This window comes from Canis lupus, chromosome 32 (genome assembly GCF_003254725.2).
Source record: "Canis lupus dingo isolate Sandy chromosome 32, ASM325472v2, whole genome shotgun sequence".
Lineage (NCBI taxonomy): Eukaryota > Metazoa > Chordata > Mammalia > Carnivora > Canidae > Canis > Canis lupus.
Genome location: NC_064274.1, coordinates 36,497,147 through 36,521,518, shown reverse-complemented (window position 1 = coordinate 36,521,518; position 24,372 = coordinate 36,497,147). Strand labels below are relative to the sequence as shown.

At 36.1% G+C, this 24,372-nt stretch overlaps 1 long non-coding RNA gene across 1 annotated transcript in view; it reads right to left on the bottom strand.

Moving 5' to 3' along the window:
* The window catches only part of LOC125754170 (uncharacterized), a 30,139-nt gene that overhangs the window by 2,507 nt on the left and 3,260 nt on the right, over positions 1–24,372 (bottom strand). The window contains exon 2 of the long non-coding RNA XR_007407708.1: positions 3,273–3,352. This is a non-coding gene — a long non-coding RNA (uncharacterized LOC125754170). The remainder of the gene's footprint in view (positions 1–3,272; positions 3,353–24,372) is intronic.

Below are 24,372 nucleotides of genomic sequence, written 5' to 3'. Positions count from 1 at the left end.
CTACACACGGTCACATGCACACCTATACACATACGATATTTAGTAAAAATGAAATGAAATGACAGGCTAAGAAATACTAAGAGTATTGCCATGGCAAATAACGGAATAGAAACTTCCCTTAAAACCATAGCCTAAGGTTCAAAGAAGCAATTTTTCATGGAAATTACTACTGAGAAGGAATTCAACTTGCCTTTTCATGCCTAACTCTGAATGGTATTTCTGAATCATTGATTCACCTACAAAGAATGTTCCTACCATAACCTGAATTAAGAGAATTATATTCAATTTCCAAATAATAAATAACTTGTCTCATATCCACCTGGACCACACACACACACACACACACACACACACACACACATTATATAGGATTGAGACCTTCATGTGTGGAGCACTGCTTGCTATTATCACTTACTAAAGTAGTCTTAAGGAGAGGCTGGTAATTTGACAGGGAGAGGCAGGTTGACAGCTTCTCATCAAATATCAAGCATTGGCGTGTTTCCTCTGTCAATCTGGATTTGACATTTAATTTTAAAAGTATCTTAACATAGGTCTACACACAATAAAACAGCAGCTACAAAACCATTTTTTTTCTTATTTAATGGTGAAAAATGCCTGTTGCCCAGAAGGCAGAATTATTTTAAGAAAAGCATCACTGCTTTAACTCTGGAAATATTGGCAGTACTAACAAAAAAAACATTTTCAGTAGTTCAAGACATTGGATTTGGCTCAGAAAGAAAAAAATCATGGTGTTTAATAAGAAAATTGTGTTTCTGTGAATAGAGAATTTCTACTGTTAGGTTTAGTAACCAACCTGGATAAAAGTGCTACCTATGTGTGTGTGTCTAAGAGAGGGAGAGTGTGAGCTTAGTCACCCATATATGTGTATGTATATAAACCATAAGTATAACATAGAAGCATTGGCACCATGTGTCTCATAGGCTCTTTTTTTTTAAAAAAAATAAGGGCTCTATGTGCTCATGAAAAATAGAGAATAGAAATGACCGTATATTTCGATTTTACAGAAAAATAAGTACATTCTTTTTTTAAGTACATTCTTAATATAAAAATTAGTGATAGAATCAATAGTTTTCATTGTATTATCAACCTAATAAAATTGTTTTGACATCATTTAATTGTTACAAGCTGAGGAAAAACAACTTTTCATAAATAATAGCAGATTTCAGTGTACTCTTTTTCTTTTAATTTTTATTTACTTATGAGAGTCACACAGAGAGAGAGAGAGAGAGAGGCAGAGACATAGGCAGAGGGAGAAGCAGGCTCCATGCACCGGGAGCCCGACGTGGGATTCGATCCCTGGTCTCCAGGATCGCGCCCTGGGCCAAAGGCAGGTGCTAAACCGCCGCGCCACCCAGGGATCCCAAGATTTCAGTGTACTCTTCAGAGTACAGGAAATGTATTAGGAAATGAAGGCTTAATATTCATTATCTCTAAAAAAATAATAATCAAATTATTTATTTACTAGTATAAAAAAGGCTGAGTAGCAATGCTTTAGGATAGCAAATACCAAGTCTTGTTTAAAATACTAGATCTTTCTTGTGCTTTAGTAAAGGTGGTATTACTCTCCTTTCACGTACTACATTTCTTAGGGCTTTCTTTCCTCGATGTTTCCAAATTAGTATTTGTCAGTTAGTGGCCCTCAGCTTTGGTATGAAAAACAGAAATAGGGAGAAGTTATTATATTCTTAAGAGATACTGATGACCAAATATGGCTGCTACTCAGAATCCTCAGCAATTTCCAACTTGCCTGTTGCAAGATGATATAGTATGTAGGATAGTACTCAATTGATTCAGAACTGTGGTGTTTTCCCTGCAAACTTCTTTTGATTATACAGCCTCATGTCTTCTGTAACTGTTTCCATGACCTTCCAGCAATAGCCTCATGATCTGTCTGCACAGCCTCTGCTCTTTCTACATGTATGAAAACCCGAAGTACTTTATTAATTCCTTTTGTCTCATAATACTTAGTGTGCCTCTGTTTACTTCACAAAGTATAGAATGATGACTTCACTAAAAAGATGTATTGCTTAGATCTTAGTGTCCTACATTGGAGACCTATAACTATGATGGGAATGAAGTAGCTTTGAAGCATCTGCATACCTGTTATCTCTATGTGCCATCTTAAGGCAGGGCTAGCCCATTATCCAAATAAACAATGCAAAAAAGCAACTACAAAAAAAAGCAAAAAGCCTTCCTTTCATGTGGAAGTTAATAACCTAAATTTTATTCTTTAATAGCAATTCTTAGTAAGCTTTTGCTCTTACATAGGAATGTTCGAAGTGGTTTTGCTCAAAACCATCATATGTATCTGTTGTGAATAACAAATCTAGGGCTGTAATCTGTACCAAACTATGCTTTCCGTTCCCCCCACCTAAACCATGCTGTTCTGTTGTTCTTTATTAATTTAACTTCTATCAGGTCTTTACCACTGCCTTCAAGCAGAGAATGATTATCATCTTTTGGCTGAGACAAAACTTAAAAAGTAGTCTTTAAAACAAAGCATCCATGTTGACTTTTTGGAAAAAATAAATGAAGAAGATCTGACTCAGATAATATTTTGTCCTTTTCCTTCTAGTGTAAACTGATTGTGAGTAAAGACCAAACTTTGTTCATCAACATACATGCCTTTTACCTCCTCAACCACAACATACAGTACTGTGCCTTGAACATAGGTAGATACTCTCTAAATGCCTTTAATTAAAATAATAAAGTTTAACTTCAAGCAAGTTGAGATACAGGGAGGTTAGACAGAGAACTATACTGAGTAAAATTTAAAAATCTATGGTCAGATTATGCTTACTGTATAAATGTGGTAGGACCAGTCCATGGAAGAGTAAGAATAAGAACAGAATGGCAAAGATAGTCCATATTTAATAGGAGGTTATTAACCTTCTTGTGCAATTATGTACGTACACATCGGCATAGAAAAAAATCATTTTATTTTACTTTTTTGAACTTGACAAAATGATTCTATATCTTTCCTACATTTTGGTGCTTGCAATAATCTTATTTAGGAGAAATAGCCACTACTTATATAAACAAATTCAAACTTCTCATATAACATTTCCTATAAGAAGCTTTTATTTTCCATCTCAAATTATTCACTCTTCTTTGTGACTCCATTTTATATTACACTAAATCTTATCATAGTAATTTTGGCATTTTATTGTACTTATTTCTCTGTCAAACTGTCCCACTCCTACAATGAGCCTACCTTGCAGACCGAAAGTAAGCAATAGAGAAATACATACTTCCTGGGGTGTCTGGGTGGCTCAGTTGGTTAAGCATCCAGCTTGGCTCAGGATATAAGCCTGGGGTCCTGGGACTGAGTCTGAGTAAAAAAAAAAAAAAAAGAATAAATACAATCTTATACACACACACACACACACACACACTTCCCCATGAACTAGTATAATTCCAAGAACATTGCTTGTTGAATGAATGAATGAACAAATTTTTATTGAATAAATGTTTGGAGAAACTTTTTTCCCCGTATAGGCTTCTACATCAAACATTATTCTTATCTAAAGTTTTTGGCAGTGGGATCCCTGGGTGGCGCAGCAGTTTGGCACCTGCCTTTGGCTCAGGGCGCAATCCTGGAGACCTGGGATTGAATCCCACATAGGGCTCCCGATGCATGGCGCCTGCTTCTCCCTCTGCCTATGTCTCTGCCTCTCTCTCTCTCTCTCTCTTTCTATGACTATCATAAATAAATAAATAAAAATAAAGTTTTGGGTAGAATGTTCATTGTTCCTAAATCAGCCAAGGAAAATGTAAAAAGAGAGGACACAGAGAAAGGTAATAATGAATAGTTAGCTCATTACTTCCAAAGTGGATTAGACGTTAATTTACCTCTGCATACTTGTATCTGTTGTATACAATTGTCTGTTTTCTTATATAGTAGTGGAAAAGATATTTTTGTTGGGGAAGAACCTAGCAGGGAAAAGAATGAGTATACGGTTGATGATGACATGGTGTTTAGGTGACAGGATACAATTATACATTGAGATGAAGCTCTTTTCTTCTGCCATGAGGGTGAACTATGCATCATTCTGACTCTGTAAGGAAGAGAAATGCTCAGAGCATCGGATGATAGCATCTCTGGGAGGGATGCTGGCATTTCAGAGTGGCGACTGGACGTGGCAAGGCTTCCATGAGCAATGGTGTGTAGAGCAGGTGTGGGCTAATGGAAGGTAAAGGAGTGGCTGGAGAGCAGGGTAATAAAGCATGGGGACTATAGTTCATTCACGCTGGGGTGTGTGCAAAAGCCTCCTCCCAGCACCCCGAAGCAAGTACAAGATGCTGTGGAAAGAAGAGCTGTGTTCACACCATTACATAGGTCAGTGCTATCATGCTCCAAGGCATTTAAGTAAAAGGATTTGAGTAAAAGGTTTTGAGAACACAACTAAAATTGAAAACTATAAATCTGCCCCCCTCCCAGCAGAATTATGTGATTTTCTCCAAGAAAGCTCAGCAGCTCAGAAGATGGAAAATGTGATTAGAAAGATCCAGGTTGAGAATGCACTCAGATGGAAGTAGAAGAAAGGCAGGATCACAGGAAGACGGAAGATAAGAGTGATAGGAAGTGGCCCAACATGATGATGAGGCTCATTAGGAATGTTAAGCCAAGAAGCATGATATGAAAAACTATATATAAGTATATAGAAAGAGAGATTTAAGACCGAAGTGAATGAACGGATATATTTAGTGAGGATAAGCATCTGTTATTAAAGATGGGATTTGGAATATAATTCAGTTTATGGGATTATAAATCCTTCCTTTGGTCTCAGGAGGAGTTTACTGAAGAAAAATGATGTGATATCATTGTCATAAAAATATTAAGAAATTTAGAATGCAATAAAGTTACTCAGGATAATGAAAATAGTGGAAATTGAGAAAAACAAAATGAGTGGCTCATCATATTCTCCTTGGAATGAAAGGCTACAGCCTGGTATTTAGAAGATATATTGATTAAGAAAAGTAACAACAGCTATTCTTAATATCTTCAAGTCTCATTCCTTAAAATCAGGAAGCTCCCTTTTCGATACAGCATAGTGCAAATGACTATGTGTTAGGGTGATTAAGGTGCCCAGGATTATTCCAGGCAGGACTTGCTGGAAGATAAGAGATGGGAGAGTGAAGAGATTGCAGTGAGGTGTTTCAGAGGCCAGCCCTGAGGTGGTACACAGAGGTTCACTTCTTTTTCCTTGAGTGGAACTCAGAAGGCACCATGTAATTGCATGAGAGCTGGGAATTATAGTTTGTGTGCACAGAAAGAAGAGGAGAAATATGACTAGTGGTAAACACCAGCATTCTCTGCCACAGCAGGTGATGCCTAAAATTTTGCTGTGTAGTATGATTTTACAGTGAAGGACAATGACAACAAAAAGGTTGTAGTCTGGAAGGCTCATGTAGATCTGGAAAAATTCTTAGCTTGTCCCCAGATAAGACTTTTGTGAGAAAATAAATAGCCTTCCGAGACTGTTGTCAGGATAAAATATTATTTGAATGGTGGGCCCTAAATATAATCTGTGACAACAATGGGAATAGATTATCATTTTTTAGGTCATGGTATCAAAGTGAGGATTATTGTCAAGTGATTGAGGAGAATCAGGAGAGGGAAGACTGGTTGAGGACCTGAGCTCTAAAGGATGAAGAAAACATTCTCTCCATTGGTACCATGGAATGATATAGGAAGGAGAGAGGACAATCTGGCAGGGAAAGAAATGAGAGAACACACAGGCCAAAGATTTCAAGTATAAATTCAGAGAAATAAATTACTTAATTGTCTGTGAATATTACTGTCAACAGGTGCCCCATGTATCAACAGTTATGAAGGCTCAGAAGTAAATCACTTCTAACAAGCATCAGCAACATTTCTGGTGGTTATATTTCTGTGACAAGAGAATAAAACAATATCTTATTTACTTATATTGAGGAAATATTTAGCAATGGCATATCATGATAAATTTTTAGTTATTTTTTATTCTCTACAGTTTTATTCATTTTTCAAATAATACATGTTTATGATCTCTTGTGACATATTTTGTTTGACCCTACTAGAGAAAAAAATGTGGGACACTGCCCTCAGACTACTTAAAATACAGTAAAAATAATCACGGGTATGCAGGTAAGTGCCACAAATGAAAGAGGTATGCATAAGTATGTACACAAATATGACTGGAATAAGAGAAATATGACTTAAGTGGATAACACAGACACATGCAATCATGCCCGTCTCTCACACATGCATTAGGAAGCTTGTCTGGCTATCCGAGAAATATGTGTGTATATCATGGAATAGTAAATAAAGACAGGAAAGAACAGTGCAGAATGACATGCTTCCTCATTAGTAGTCCTTTCCAGGGAAATAGATTAGTTTTGTGTAGATGAGGAAGAGGGAACACCTGTGGAATTGGCAGGAGACAAAACTGTAGAAGTTGGCACCTACCAGAACATGAAATATCTTCAGCTCCATGTTAAGGCATTTGAACTTATAGGGGTCCACTGAAGAACTGTAAGCAGAGGAATTATTTTACCAATGAATGTCTGCAAAGATCGCCCTGGATATGGTGCGAAGAGAAGTGTGAGAATGGGTATTAAATTTATTAGCAAGTTACTCCAGTGTTCAGGTAAAACTGGTAAATCCTAAATGAGGGTAATGACAGGTGAAATTGAGAGAATTGATATAAAAGATAATAAGAATGTAGACTCTGTAACTTTGGGGCTTATTAAAAATATAGGATGAGGGATGCCTGGGTGGCACAATGGTTGAATGTCTGCCTTCGGCTCAGGGCGTGATCCTCGGGGCCTGGGATTGAGTCCTGCATTGGGCTCCCCCAAGGAACCTACTTATCCCTCTGCCTATGTCCCTGCCTCTCTCTTTGTGTCTTTCATGGATAACTGAATAAAATCTTTAAAGAAATATACAGGATGAGTGAGATCAGAGACTTGGAGTGATCTTGGCTGAGTGATTTCATTCACTGAGACTAAGAGAACAAGAGGACAAGAACATATTATAAATATCTTGCTTTGAGATGCCTATGTACAAATGCTTAGACTTTTGATATGACATTCAACAGAGATGATTTATCATACTCTGAGATTTGTCAGCATTTACATGGCACTAAAAGCCATATTGTATATGAGGTCATCTAGGAAGACACATATAACAAGAACAAATGCCAAGGGCAAAGACTTGGGAATAGAAAATATAAAAGATGACTGGAGGAAGAAATTAAGGAGAAAGAATGAAATAGATTCAGGAGGAAAATCAGATTATAAACTCAGAAGTAAGGAGAAAAGTTTTGAAAAAGAGAATGGTCAACAACTGCAAATAATGTAGAAAGCTTGAAAAGACAGGAAAGTATTGATTTAACTTTATGAGCAGGATGACAAAACCATTATCTTAATAATATAAATATCAGAGGCATTACAGAAGTCAGGGTGTTTTGTTTTGTTTTGTTTTGTTTTGTTTTCAAAAGAAATGCTTCCCTTTGCAGTGCTTTTCTTTAGCAATATCTAAACCAGAAATTTACAAAACTGGACCTCTATTTTTTTTTTTTGTAAAAGTAATTTGAACATGCTTCCATGCATATGTATTTAATATAGAAAGAGTAAAGATACTGCTCAGGATCTTTGTTTAAAAAACAAAAACATATAATGTTTGTCCTTCTCCAATTGACTTACTTCACTCAGCATAATACCCTCCAATTCCATCCACGTCGAAACAAATGGTGGGTATTTGTTGTTTCTAATGGATGATTAATATTCCATTGTATGGTCTCATTCATTTGAGGAATATAAAAAATAGTGAAGGAATAAAGGGAAAAGGAGAAAAAAATGAGTGGGAAATGTCAGAGTGGGAGACAGAACATGAGAGACTCCTAACTCTGGGAAACGAACTAGGGGTGGTGGAAGGGGAGGTGGGCGGGGGGTGGGGGTGACTGGGTGACGGGCACTGAGGGGGGCACTTGATGGGATGAGCACTGGGTGTTATTCTATATGTTGGCAAATTGAACAACAATAAAAAATAAATTTATATAAAAAAAGAAAATTGCAAGTCAGTTTAACAAGCTACCATATGATTTAAGTGTGAATTTCAGAAGTCATCCTTTTAAAACGTTCCCTTTGTATTAATAAAGTGAGAAAGTGAAAAAAAAAACAGAAAAAAAGTAACAACAATAAAAAAAAAAGTGTGATTGGAGCAGAAGAGTATTATCAAGGAGATATTCAATTAAAATTACATATCATACCCAATAGTGAAATGCAGTATAGAGTATGGAAGTTACATGATTCCTATAGTGAATTTTTAAAAAAAGATTTTATTTATTTATTTGAGAGAGAGATAGAGATAGCGAGAGTGGGCCCAAGTGGGGAGGAGAGGGAACACAGGCTTTCCATTAAGCAGGGAGCCTGATATAGGGCTTGATCCAGGGCCCTGTGATCATGACCTGAGCCGAAGGCAGCTGCTTAAGCAACCCAGGTGCCTCCCCCTCCATTGTGGATTTAATATTTAGAGAAGTTTCAGTGAAGAGTTGAAAGTAAATGATTTTATTGTGGATATAGACTTTAATCAACTGAGACTTCCAGAGGATATGACTAATTCTTTTCATAAAATAGACTACAAAACTGACTACTAAGCAAGCCACTGTGGTTATAAGGATACTCTAACCATACATCTATCATTTGACAGGTTTTATCTTGCTAAAACTATATAATCAAGCTAATTTCTTATGGTTAAAAGTTTTCTTTTTCTGAGCATGGCAAATATGACTACAACAGTGTTCTAAACATTGAATATTAGCACAAAGGTCTCCTAAGTAGTTATGGAGGTCATTGATTTATTTTAAGTGTTAGTTTTCTTAATAGCAATTATATATTCTCTGAGGATTAGGATAAAGACATTTTATTATTTTCCTTTGTAAAATAAGATATCAAGACTCATCAATTATAATGGGGAAACTAGAATGCATCCTCTTGTGAAAAGCTTTCTCAAGCAATCTCAAGGAATAAACAAGAATGAAGTAGAGGGTGAAGAGGAAATGACTTGGCAGAGAGTAACCATAATCATGCCATCTTCACATTTATGATAGACATGCAAATGAAGACACATAATAATTACTCATGGACCCTAGAGTTTAGGAAAACAGGTTTTTAAAAATTCAGATACAAGTTATTTATTTCATATCCCTGAAACAGACACTATTTCAGAACTCTAGAAAGCACTAAAAAAAGTATATCTCTTTGTGAAATTATATACTTATTGTAGAAAAAATGGAGGTATATTCTAAAAGTTAGTACAACTGCACTTGAGTTATGAGAAAAACAGAAGTGAGAAAGTATTTACCTAAGTTGGAAATGAGGAACATAAGGCATATGAGGTATTTACCATAGAATTTTAAGAATAATATTGATAAGTTCCAAGCTTCAATAAAGTTGATTTTATTATATGAGCATGAATAGTTGCTAAGAATTGCAAAGATTACTTTATTAAATATATCTAGAACTAAATAATGTTGTAAGAATAGTTGAATCATTGCTTGAGGCCGACAGCTTAATGTTTATGGATGATATTGCAGTTGCAAAATCCACCAGCTCCTATTCACTTCAGTTTTCTCTAGAAAATAAGATTTTTTGAATTGAAAAAGATATAGGAAGTATTTGTAAGAATGAATTGAAATGTAAGATGAAATAGTTATTATATGATCCCTAGCTTCTCTTTATAAATTCAAGTCTCTTGGCTAAGAATAATTATATCTCATTATGCTGCAAGTAGCTGCAAATTAATTGCTTGGCCATGGCGAATAATCATTGACTAATGGTGAAAACAGTAGAAATTACCAGATCACTGAGAACAGACAAATGTGATTATTTTAATTATTTAAATGTTGGTTTAGAAATAGATAATTAATCAATATTTTAATAAAGGTGAATATCCCTGATGAACATGGATGCAAAAATTCTCAACAAGATACTGGCCAATAGGATCCAACAGTACATTAAAAAAATTATTCACCATGACCAAGTAGGATTTATCCCTGGGACACAAGGCTGGTTCAACATCCGTAAAACAATCAATGTGATTCATCATATCAGCAAGAGAAAAACCAAGAACCATATGATCCTCTCATTGGATGCAGAGAAAGCATTTGACAAAATAACAGCATCCATTCCTGATCAAAACTCTTCAGAGTGTAGGGATAGAGGGAGCATTCCTCGACATCTTAAAAGCCATCTATGAAAAGCTCACAGCAAATATCATTCTCAATGGGGAAGCACTGGGAGCCTTTCCCCTAAGATCAGGAACAAGACAGGGATGTCCACTCTCACCACTGCTGTTCAACATAGTACTGGAAGTCCTAGCCTCAGCAATCAGACAACAAAAAGACATTAAAGGCATTCAAATTGGCAAAGAAGAAGTCAAACTCTCCCTCTTCGTCGATGACATGATACTCTACATAGAAAACCCAAAAGTCTCCACCCCAAGATTGCTAGAACTCATACAGCAATTCGGTAACGTGGCAGGATACAAAATCAATGCCCAGAAATCAGTGGCATTTCTATACACTAACAATGAGACTGAAGAAAGAGAAATTAAGGAGTCAATCCCATTTACAATTGCACCCAAAAGCATAAGATACCTAGGAATAAACCTAACCAAAGATGTAAAGGATCTATACCCTCAAAACTATAGAACACTTCTGAAAGAAATTGAGGAAGACACAAAGAGATGGAAAAATATTCCATGCTCATGGATTGGCAGAATTAATATTGTGAAAATGTCAATGTTACCCAGGACAATATACACGTTTAATGCAATCCCTATCAAAATACCATGGAGTTTCTTCAGAGAGTTAGAACAAATTATTTTAAGATTTGTGTGGAATCAGAAAAGACCCCGAATAGCCAGGGGAATTTTAAAAAAGAAAACCATATCTGGGGGCATCACAATGCCAGATTTCAGGTTGTACTACAAAGCTGTGGTCATCAAGACAGTGTGGTACTGGCACAAAAACAGACACATAGATCAGTGGAACAGAATAGAGAATCCAGAGGTGGACCCTGAACTTTATGGGCAACTAATATTCGATAAAGGAGGAAAGACTATCCATTGGAAGAAAGTCTCTTCAATAAATGGTGCTGGGAAAATTGGACATCCACATGCAGAAGAATGAAACTAGACCACTCTCTTTCACCATACACAAAGATAAACTCAAGATGGATGAAAGATCTAAATGTGAGACAAGATTCCATCAAAATCCTAGAGAAGAACACAGGCAACACCCTTTTTGAACTCGGCCATAGTAACTTCTTGCAAGATACATCCACGAAGGCAAAAGAAACAAAAGCAAAAATGAACTATTGGGACTTCATCAAGATAAGAAGCTTTTGCACAGCAAAGGATACAGTCAACAAAACTCAAAGACAACCTACAGAATGGGAGAAGATATTTGCAAAGGACCTATCAGATAAAGGACTAGTTTCCAAGATCTAGAAAGAACTTATTAAACTCAAGAGCAAGGAAACAAACAATCCAATCATGAAGTGGGCAAAAGACATGAACAGAAATCTCACAGAGGAAGACATAGACATGGCCAACATGCACATGAGAAAATGCTCCGCATCACTTGCCATCAGGGAAATACAAATCAAAACCACAATGAGATACCACCTCACACCAGTGAGAATGGGGAAAATTAACAAGGCAGGAAACTACAAATGTTGGAGAGATTGTGGAGAAAAGGGAACCCTCATACACTGTTGGTGGGAATGTGAACTGGTGCAGCCACTCTGGAAAACTGTGTGGAGGTTCCTCAAACAGTTAAAAATAGACCTGCCCTACGACCCAGCAATTGCACTGCTGGGGATTTACCCCAAAGATACAGATGTAGTGAAACGCCGGGACACCTGCACCCCGATGTTTATAGCAGCAATGGCCACGATAGCCAAACTGTGGAAGGAGCCTCGGTGTCCAACGAAAGATGAATGGATAAAGAAGATGTGGTTTATGTATACAATGGAATATTACTCAGCTATTAGAAATGACAAATACCCACCATTTGCTTCAACGTGGATGGAACTGGAGGGTATTATGCTGAGTGAAGTAAGTCAGTCGGAGAAGGACAAACATTATATGTTCTCATTCATTTGGGGAATATAACTAATAGTGAAAGGGAATATAAGGGAAGGGGGAAGAAATGTGTGGGAAATATCAGAAAGGGAGATAGAACGTAAAGACTGCTAACTCTGGGAAACGAACTAGGGGTGTTGGAAGAGGAGGAGGGCGGGGGGTGGGAGTGAATGGGTGACGGGCACTGGGGGTTATTCTGTATGTTAGTAAATTGAACACCAATAAAAAATAAAAAAAATAAAAAAAAAATAAAAAAATAAAGGTGATGTAACCCTATCAGCTTAGATAGATTCATATTTATAAAATATACAATATTTGATTCTTAATCTTACTCTACTAAACAACTGTGTCAGTAAATGATCAGAGAAATAGAAATCAAAATCAAAAATAACAGCTGAAGTTAAGAATATCTCAACACAAAGCAAAAATACAGAAGATAATTTAAATACTAAGCTTTAATTCTGTAGCATTTAATATATTCATCCAACCCTCAAATCAACCCTGTAAGTTAGATATTGTTGTATGTATTGTGATTGTTAATTTTCTGTAAACTTAATTGGGCCAGAGTACTCAGTATTCAGTCAAATATTACTGAGTGTGTCTGTTAGAGTATTTTTTGATAATTTTTTAAAAGATTTTAATTATTTACTTATTAGAGGCACAGAGAGAGAGGCAGAGACATAGGCAGAGGAAGAACCAGGCTCCATGCAGGAAGCCCAATGTGGTACTCAATCCTGGGACTCTGGGATCATGCCCTGAGCCAAAGGCAGACACTCAACCACTGAGCCACCCAGGCATCCCATTTTTGGATAATTTTAACTTTTAAATCAATAGACTTAGTAAAGTAGATTGCTTTTGCTGATGTGAGTGGGTGTCATCCACCAATCAAAGGCCTGAATAGAACCAAAGGCTGAACCTCTCCCAATAAGAGAAAATTCTTTCTTCCTTAATAACTTCAAGCTTGGACATTGTTTTGTTTTGTTTTGTTTTGTTTTCCTACCTTCAGACTCAGTTGAAACATTGGCTCATTCTGGGTTTTGAGCTTTCCAGCTTTCAGACTGGACATACACCATCAGCTCTCCTGGGTCTCCAGCTTGTTGACTACAGGCCTTGGAATTTTGAGCCAATTCCTTGTAATAATCTCTCTTTTTCTGTCTCTGTCTCTCCATTTCTCTCTGTCTCTCTGTCTCTCTCTCTATATATATATGCTCTTTGTTACTCTGGACCCAACTGATATATATTAGGAGATCTATTGGTTTTGTTCTTGGTAGAAAGAACTCTGACTAATACACATATTTATTGTTGAGGTAACATAATCCTAGAGGAAATTATTAAAGTAATTGTAACTCACACAGCCAGGATCTGTATACTAAGATTCAAATCCACATCTCAATGATTCTAAAAAGTCAACTACTTGACTCACCTTAACTCCAGCACAGACTAGAAGATGAGGTAAAACTCTCAGAAGATATAGTTGGATGGGTTAAATAAAAATGCATATGCTCTCTAAGACACGTATTGAAATGATCCAACTGAATATAGAGACTAGAGCAACACATAAAAAATGACACGTGAGGTTCATTCTTTTTTTTCATTCATTTCATTTCTTTCATTCATTTCTTTTTTTCACCCATTTATTTCTTAAATAAACATCCATTAAGCACTTTTTTCCGTGCCAGGCACTTTTTTAAGAATTGGGGTTACAAACATTAAAGGAAAACCTCTGGGACGCCTGGGTGACTCAGCAGTTGGGCATCCGCTTTCAACTCAGGGTGTGATCTGAGTTCCAGGATCAGTCCCACATGGGGCTCCCTGCATGGAGCCTGCTTTGTCCTCTGCCTATGTCTCTGCCTCTCACTCTCTGTGTCTCTCATGAATAAATAAATAAAATATTTTTAAAAATAAAGAAAAATTTCTGATCTCGTATAGTGTACTTTCTAGTAAAGGAGGATTGTCAATTAACAGTATAATTAAGGAAAAACATAGTACGTTAGATGAGGGTAAGTGCTTAGGAGAAAAATAAAACAGGGAAGGAGGATGAGCACTATTAATAGGAAGGTTACAATTTCTGATTGATTAATTAGGAAAACCTTCATGAGAGTAATGACTTGAAAGAGGTAAGGAAAATAGCAGTGTAAAATCAGAAGAGGCTTTAGGAAGTCATTATTTTTTTTTAATTTCTAGTAACTTTTATTGAGGTAAAATTCAATTAACATAAAATGAACCATTTTATAGTGCTCAATTCAGTGGCATTTAGTATATTCATAGTTTGTGAAACTATCCTCTCTATTTAGTTCCAAAACATTTTCATCACGGCAGGAGGACATTCTGTACAGGTTATGCAGTCACTCCCCATCATTCCCCCATCCTTTGATAACCATTAATCTGCTTCCTGTCTTTGTGGACTAACCTATTTTTGATACTTCATGTAAATGGAATCATAAAAAATGCAGCCTTTTGCATCTGGATTTCAGTTTAATGTTTTCAAGGTTCATCCACATTGTAGGGGAGAACAACCAGTGAAAATACCTACAGCAAAAGGAGGCATCGGATGTTGAGAAAGTAACAGAAGATGAGCTCTAACAAGTAATGAGGCTGATTATGCAGGAGATTAGCTATTATGTGTGAATAGTGTACAGGGCAATTTAATACCAATGGCAGTATTATGTGAGGGAGAGTTGAAAGATTAGGCGGGACTTCCATGTAATAAGATGAGGCAGAGGTTTCTCACATCAATGAAAAATTAAAAAGCCAGGAGAAAAACATGAGGAACACTGTTGTCTGCAAAACTAGGAAAGGCTATTGCACATTTTACAATGTGACAAAGCCCAGAGCGATGTCCTGAAGCACCAGTATAAAGCCCATAATCCAGGAATAATCAGAAAACCATGCAAATGGAATACCAAGAATAATTGTATTAAGCTAAAGGAGGAATTTCAAATATAATTACCAAGACAACTCGGTCATGTCTGTGGCTTGCTTTTATGAGCCAAAGTATGGTTTACAGGTTGTTTGGGGGCAAGTAAAGATTGAGAGACAATTTACAATATCCCTTTCCCCTTAACATCTTTCTTCTTACAGGTATGTTGGAATGGGGGTTCTGGCTTTACCACCAGAGAGTGCTCTGAGAAGTTCTAGGTTGTTTTTGAAATTAAGATGGTCTCCCATGTCGATTTCCACTAGAGGAGTTTCTTCGACCTTGGATAGCCTCAAAGGGATAGTATCTGGTTTGTGGTTTGGTCAGAAAAACTGCATGTTTATGAGAGGAGGGATGTCAAATAGCAACCCATAGACAATCTCCCACAGTGCCCAGTCTATGACTAGCAAAGACTCTAAACTGCTATGTCCTATTTCAGAAAGTAGCATTAATTAGCTATAGCTTCTCTACGATACAGCACATCATCCATATATAAATGGAATTGGAGGATAATGTGCATTATGGGGTCATTGCTTTACTTCCACCTAAGCATTCAGTCATTTTTCAGCTTGACCTTGGAACACCACATAACAAATGAAGGATAACTTTGTTAACTAATTTTTATCATTAAACAAGTAAAGAGTTGACCTGTGAAAGAAGGAAAAAAAAAATAGAAAATCTTTCTGTGAACGTATTTTGAAGTAATAAATTTTATCCTCATAATCAGGACTTTGCAATGACTAAATGTATGTCTTAGGGGAATTAAGAATTATTTCACTAAATTCCTTAAGCATAGCCAAAAGTCTTTTGTAGCAAATATAAATAAAGGATTAAAATAATATGACTTTGGTTAGCTTCATTTCTGTACAACAGCTTCAAATTGAAAGACTCAAGCTTCCACCTTACCCGCCAGCCAGCGTGAGCACGCGGGTACACACACTGATTATCTCTCCCTCTCTAAAAGTAAATGTTTATCACTGGCAGATTATGTCCTCAATGTGGTGATTCAGGCACAGGGTGCATCCAGGATGTGACTCTGCAATTCCCAGAGCCCTACTAATCATCATCCCTACCTGGAATTGAAAGAGTAAGGGGGACATTTCTCTTCTTAAAAGATTTGGCTCCCACATAGCAGATACCACTTCTGCTTACATTTCACAGTTAGAACTCAGTTATATGGCAACGTTTAGCTGCAAGGGAGGTTGTAAAATGAGGTTAGTTACAGCTAAAAAGAAGGGGAAATATATTTTTTGGTAAATAACAGCATTTGCCACACAAGCTATTGGTTGTTCATTGCCTGAGTGACTACAGAGATTCTGTTTTATAAGTCTGTGTACCATAGTTAACCCAATGGTTATGAACCCATGGGCAATATTTTGGCTATTAAAGATATTATAGATTTACTATGAATAAGAATTCATCCTGTGACATTAATCTAGTTATTTTTATAAAGGATTTTTATTATAAACTTGAATAACATGATGTGAACATTGTATGTCTATTTTGTCAGATATTTGACAAAGTTTCTTAAGTTATTTTGCCTGGGAAGTAGACATATGAAGTGAATTTTGGCTGAGTTACATAAATTAACACCTGTTATAATAACCATATTCAAAGTGTGCCAATAAATATACTCAATATTAGTCTCTTGGGATGTCTTCAGTGATGTAGCTCAGGGCTCAGATTTGACTCTGTAGACATTAAATATTTTAAAGACCAAAATATTTATTTTATCATCCTTTGCCACAAAGTAAAGCAAAAGAGTATGGTTATGGAAGCATAATTTTTGAAAGATCTGCTCAATCTGTTACCTGGTCCATAATAAAATAATGAAACTGGATATGGACAACTAGACACTGCTATTCTAGTCCATTTGCAGAACAACTATAGGTAACTATCAGTGAGGAAGCTGGACTGATTATGGATCATGTGAAAAAAAAAGTTCAACAAGCCATCACTATTTCATGGCCAGAAAAAAAGGAAAGAAATAGTTCTTTCTGAATTCCATACTCTTGTCAGGGCATATCTGGGGTGACCTTTTATTCTAGGCCCTATATTTTAAGACACAGTGGAAGATGTACTATGTCCCAAAGGTAAGCAACAAGGAAACCAAATCTTATAAAGAATAACTGAATAAATAGAGATTTTATTATTTGGAAATATTAAAAGGCAATGAAATATCAGAAAACTTTTCAAGTGACAGAGGGATTGGGCATAGGATAGCTGACGAGGAACTAGTGAGCAAATTATTTTAGAATAAGTGAATGACAAAGAACAATCACTAATAATGGATTATTCTGACACTGTGCCTTAGAATTTCGGTGAGGTGTCGTATTTGAAAGGGGATAAAAAAAGTACTCAGCAGTCACTAATTCCTCTCAATTCTGAAACCTCACTAGGCAAATGTTGCCAGATCCCCCTATCTGCAGGTCCTATGTGTTCCTTAGGATTTGGTTCTGCTCTCTGGTAGAGTTCCCCAGCATGTTTTTCTCCATGGTTCTGCTGGTTTCAGTTCAGCTTGCTCCTGATAAGTTTGGTTGGTTCAGGAGAGCCTGCCTGGCATGACGTGACTTAGCTTCCCACGGTCTCCCATTCCTCCCATTCCCAGGCTCATTCGAGTGACAGTGGCAATGCTTTTTGAGGCCTGGACTATAAACTGTCCATAAATATATAAACTGTATACTGTCACTTTCACTGTTTTCTGTGGGCCGAAAGCTCCCACAAGGTCAGCCCAGGTTCAAGTGAAGTGACAATATAAATGACATAATAACAAGGAAGGGTGGAGAATGGTGTAATTTTTATAATCTATGTGCATCAAGAAGCATAAGATAATTATTATATATGACAAACATGTACTCTGATTAATGTAAATAATTATTCTGGGCTCTAATGCTCAAATGTTGCCTTCAGTAATTATCACTAAATTGGGAATATAACAGTAACTTGAAAAAAAAAAGGTTTAATCTCTAAAATTAGCATTTCTCATGGGAAACATTTTCTCAGAAATCTGTGGTTTCTAGGGACATAAACTCCCCTTTATTAGAGAAAAAAGAGTTTAGAAATATGTAATAAAGGACTGACAGAAGGTTTTATTGGAAAAATATATTACTGATAATGATTTGTACAAAATCTACGATATATTTAATATGGGTTAAACTTCTAAGACTTTCTCTCTTTGATCTATTTAAAATCCAATTTAAAGATAAATCTTATATACTTAAAAAGAAAATCAGTTGTACCAGGCAGTGAATTGTAAATGTCAAATTAGTTGTATATAAAATGAGTTCTGTAAAAATTCAAAGGAGGGTAATTTAACTAGTCTGTCTGAGTGATCAAGAGACTTCTCTTGTCTGGTGAACAGCATAAGCTAAGGCTCAGAGAATAATGCACACATCATGGTTAAAAGCCACTGAGAAATGTAGTGGAGTGTGGGAAAACCATGGAAAAGCAATGAAGATTAGCTGAAATTTAATCACATTTGAGAGACTTATGTAAAAGTTAGAATCGTTAGGCGTTTAAATTACCAAAATGCGAAACATTAAAAAAATATGCAGGAGAGTTAAGTAATAAAAACATATTTGAGAACACTAGGTGGGGCTAACTTTGTATTTAAATTAGAAACTAGGGGTTCTGGGGATCCCTGGGTGGCTCAGCAGTTTGGCACCTGCCTTCAGCCCAGGGCGTGATCCTGTAGTCCTGGGATCGAGTCCCACATCGGGCTTCCTGCATGGAGCCTGCTTCTCCCTCTGCCTGTGTCTCTGCCTCTCTCTCTCTGTGTCTCTCATGAATAAATAAAGTATTAAAAAAAAAAGAAACTAGGGGTTCCTGGGTGTCTCAGGAAAAACAATATCAGGAAAAACAAACATAACTAGGGTGGAGGTACTAACGGGAAGACAGGAGCCTTACTGTCTTCACAGAGAGCTCGAAATATTGTCATTTTTTCCAATTTGAAACCACAGAGTTAAAGCCACTTTCCCTGATAAATCTGTTGGTCAGCTAAAGAGCAAACTGCCTTTTTTGACAGTTCCCTGCCAAAAATTCACCCAGAAAAAAAAAATGTGAGACTCCTTTTCCCACAGACTCAATTTTGCCCTTATGGCTATTACATTTTCCTATGTTTACAAACTCTATATGATCAATGTCTTTGATACGTGAGAATATTCAGCTGTGCTCTAACTGAACATCTCTGAGTTATTTTTTGATGCTTTCGACAAAAATATGGCCAATGATGTTTTCCACAAGAAATACTACCTCGTACTGCTTTGATTTCCAAATCCCGGTGAATTTTTTATACGAGTGTAATTCACAGCTCCATAGAGAAATTCAGATCCTGAGTAGCTGGGCAGTGGGAGAGGTTTTTCAAAACAGAATTCACTATATGAGGGACGCCTGCGTGGCTCAGCTGTTGAGCGTCTGCCTTTGGCCCAGGGCATGATCCCAGAGTCCCAGGATCGAGTCCCACATCGGGCTCCCTGGACGGAGCCTGCTTCTCCCTCGGCCTGTGTCTCTGCCTCTCTCTCCCTGTGTCTTTCATGGATAAATAAATAAAAAGTCTTAGAAGAAAAAGAAGAATTCACTATATGAGGACAGGTGCCGATTATAATCAAAATATTATTAAAATTTATCCCCAATAATGAGCATCCCAGGATTGCAAAATACTTATGTATCATTTTTCTTACATTTCAATATTTATCTATCATTTTTCCTACATTAAAAATATTTCTTGGGGATCCCTGGGTGGCTCAGCAGTTTGGTGCCTGCCTTTGGCCCAGGGTGCAATCCTGGAGTCCCAGGATGGAGTCCCACATCGGGCTCCCGGCATGGAGCCTGCTTCTCCCTCCTCCTGTGTCTCTGCCCCTCTCTCTCTCTCTCTCTCTCTCTCTTTCTATGTCTATCATAAGTAAATAAATAAATAAATCTTAAAAAAATTCTTAAATTTATCAATGTTCCTCAAGTGATACAGAACAACATATTAAACTGTTTCACCCTCACATTTTCCCCTCCTTTGTTATAACTAGAATAATAAAATGTTGATTTTGAGGGTGTTTATTTAAAAAGTTATACTTTTATAGCACATTTATTTATTCATAATTTTATTAAATATTTAGAGAAAGTAAGTTGTGAACACAAAGATGACAAAGCTCCTACTGTTGGCTTCCCACATGCCTGGTGGGTAAACCTATACCAGAGGCCCGTTTTCTAGAGTGGAAATTAGGAGAGGGAACACTTACTGTGCTTAGAGAACTGAAGAGAAGCTTCCCAGGAAAGGTGATATTTGAGGTGAGTTTTAAAGAATAAGTAATTTCTCTAGGAAACAATAGGAAGAGAATTCTAGATGGAGGGACTGTAGTACTAAACATTCCCTGTAGCAAGCAACATTTTTCTTGAAGATAATACCTACTCACTTTTTATTTTTTTATTTTTTTTTTTTTTTACTTTTTATTTTTTTAAGTTTTATTTATTTATTTGAGAAAGAGACAGAGAGAGAGAGAGAGAGACAGAGACCAGGGTTGGTGGGGGAGGGGCAGAGAGAGAGAGAGGAGCAGACTCCCCACTAGGTAGGGAGCCTATCCCCAGGACCCTGGGATCATAATCTGAGTCGAAGGGAGATGCTTAACCTACTGAGCCACCCAGGGACCTCAAATGTGTACTTTATATGAGAAATGAGAATGAATCTGGTTTTCACTATTACAGCTATCCTATGTTACCTAAAATTGCTAGCTAAATCTAGTACTTGGACATATTGAGTGGACTGGTAGGAGAATATGTGCTTTGGGAGAAGGAACATAGGTTATAGGTATATGTAAGGAGAAAAGGGAAGAAACAGATTACTATAGTAAGTTTATAGAAGCAAATAGGATGCAGATCGTCTCCAGAGATTGAGCCCTCAGAACACAGGGCCCATAAGAGAATATAGAAACTTTCTTGTATGACCTACTGTATATTTTTCTTGGCTTAATGTAAGTATAGATAAATAAAGTTTAAATGAATTGATTGCTCAATTGTGAAATATCCATTTATAATCATATATCTTTTTATTTTAGCTCTTATATAAAATACCATGCATTTGAAGGCTTCTTATTGAATTCCCTTTTCTTTTTGAAAATTAAGAAAATGTAGAAAACAGAGTCTTGGGGCATGTGCTAAACCCCTACACTAGTCTCTCTTTTTTGTTTTAAATTTAGGAATTCCTGACTCAGCAAATGGCAGCTTTGAAGAACATCTACTATGAACCTAAACTTAATTGTAAACCAGCAATTTAAAAGTTTCCATTTATTTTTAGAAAATTCATAAAAATGCTTTGCTTTATAAAATTAAAGCATGAACTGTATTATTTGATTTGTGATTAGAAAGCATATGTCTAATTGCTGGAGTATTCTAGATTACAACATATTCGATCTTTAAATGCTAAGAATATCTGCTAAAGTGCTACAAATACAATATTCCACCACCAACTTTCCAATATGTTAAGAAAAAATAAAACACATATAGTTAAGTAGTCTTACTCTTTTATAAAATTTACCAAGATTTCCCTATTGTCTTTACTAAGTATATTAATCATATATTAAGATTGTTGTGTATACTTTATTTATTTTTTATTGGTGTTCAATTTTTTTTAAAGATTTACTTATTTATTCATGATAGACAGAGAGAGAGAGAGAGAGAGAGAGGGATGGAGGCAGAGACACAGGAGGAGGGAGAAGAAGGCTCCATGCAGGGAGCCCATCGCAGGACTCGATCCCAGGACTCTATCCCGAGACTCCAGGATCGTGCCCTGGGCCAAAGGCAGGCGCTAAACCGCTGAGCCACCTGGGATTTCCCCCCATTGTGTGTACTTTAAAACTAAGATGAATTAAAATGAATCTTTGGATCAAAAAAAAAAAAATCCTTGGATCCAGCCCGCAATGGGCTCTCTGCTCTGCGGGGAGTCTGCTTCTTCCTCTGCCTCTCATCCAGATCTTGCTCTCTCTCTCAGGTAAGTTTTAAGAAAACTTAAAAAAAAAAATACTAAAAAACCCCATACTGAAATTTTATTTAACAGAAAAGTTTTTATTCCAAAATTTTATTATTCCCAATCTAACAACTAATTTTCAGTTCTTCATAAATTTGCACTGATAATTAATTATAAGTGCCTCAAATGTCTAAGGTAATTTATGCCAAAGTAATAGGTACAATCAAATTATGCCACCTAAATAAAATGTATTCTGTGTATCATTACACTACTAATAATATTCCTCTTTATTTTTAGTGGCCTTCTTAAAATGAAAATGTTTCCTAATTATACCCCAATGTTTTTCCACCTTAATATTTCCATGTCATTGAGGCATCGCTAAAATGACAGGGGAGTCATTGCAAATCTCATTAGCTTTTATATCACTGAAATTCAATTTCACAAGAGAACTCCTGTGTTTTAGGATGCATCCTTCATTTTATTTCCTTAGCTGATTTTAAATATATAATCACTTATTTGGAGGAATAAATGTTTGCTGCTTGAGTTTAGCATCTCTTTACCTTTTGATGTGTTTTCATAGTCTGCAGAGATTAGAGTAGGGTGATGGTTAATTTCAGTTTCTAGAGGATTAATTAGAATAGCTAATAAATAATTTTACTTCAATGTCAGGGAAAAGCAAAGTGGTGCGGTTGCATGAATTTTAAGATTTATTTTCTTTGGTGAATTGTTATTTCACTGCATACCAGGAACTGTTGCTTGAGTCCAATAAAAAATTAATCATATTAGTCAAGTGTTAATTTTATTTTCCTGGTCTCAGGTATGGAGTGGGAGGGAACATATTTTGCAAAACATAGCTCTCACAAACTTGGAAACATTTGTGGGTCATCTGTTATGTGCCAGGAAATGTAAAATTGCTGGGGTGCCCTACAGAGATGAATTAACCAGGAGAAACTCAGCAAATTACCAAATTTTGACGATTTTTTTCCATAAGCATTTTCTCTACACAGTGAAAGTATCTGGTTATACCTAAAAAGGGCAACAGTTAATTCCAATGGAGGAGAAAACATCATTATTATAGAAGCCAATTTGTGTAGCACAAATCTCTGCTTGTATTTCAATCTACTCACCTTTATTTTGTTAACAGAGACTGTGACAATTGAGTGTTCACTTAGACAGCAAGGATGAAAATAATAAAGTTAATAAGCAAAGATATATAGGAATTTTTGCAGTAGAACTGGTCAGCAGTTCATCTAGTTGGATACATTTATTCTGAGTATTTATTTTCCAGGATAACCAGGACCGCATATTTTAGAGAAAAACATCGTGCTGACATAATATAGCCTAACTTCCAATACTCTTCCACAGAGAAAATCTTTTCTTTATTTCTTTAATGATTATATAAAGAGGAGTAATGTACCTTAAGCCATGGTAAAAACTAGTATTCTATCTGAATAATGAGTCAAAATACATCTTTATTTAAAATATGTTCCTTTCAATTGACTCTTGAAGAATAAATTCTAGACTTTTAATTACTTTTCATCATTACACATATGAATATATCTGATAGGATATAAAAGTTTGAGAAATGGGGCAATTATTTAATAGCAGAACTTTATATTTTATTAAAGCAATTAAACCAAAACGTCTGACCCTATGCTGTATGCCTTACTTATGTGACGGAACTACTCTGAATATTACTTTGTTCCTTTGGAAGTCACTTATGTATGCTGACCTTTTTCTTAGCTAAAGTAGGTAGGTGCACTTTCAAATTATAAAGTGAAATTTTAAAATGATCAATATACTGTATAAAATAGAGTATTAATCTTTTTTTTAAATTTCTTCCATAATAAATTAAAATGTCAAGATGCTAAGAGAAGTTGGGATTCTGGGGAAAAAAAGCTTTAAATTTTAATATGCTTTTGGATAGTGGAAATAAAATTCATTTTCTAAAGCAATAAGCATTTGTTATAAATACAGTGCATCCTGTTTGTCTGAACCTCAGTCTTTCAATGTGTCACCTCATGTAACACACATTTAATAGGCCATGTCACTTTTATCAGGCCAGCTCTTAATGGGGAATATGTGATTACACTAGGTTAAGTTCCATGAGCTTAAGACTATTGTCTGAAAGTTGATGCAAATTACTTTCTTAATCAGAAGCATTTCTTAATCAGAATCACTGTTAGTTAGCATGATAATCAAAACAAGTTATGTGCAGCATACATACTTGGGAAGTGTTGTCTTCAATTTTCTGAGGGAATTCTGATGATTAAGATTTTTAATATAGTCACTGAAAGTCAAAGTCATAATTCTATTTTTTTCTTCATTTCTTTGCAACAAATTTGTCAG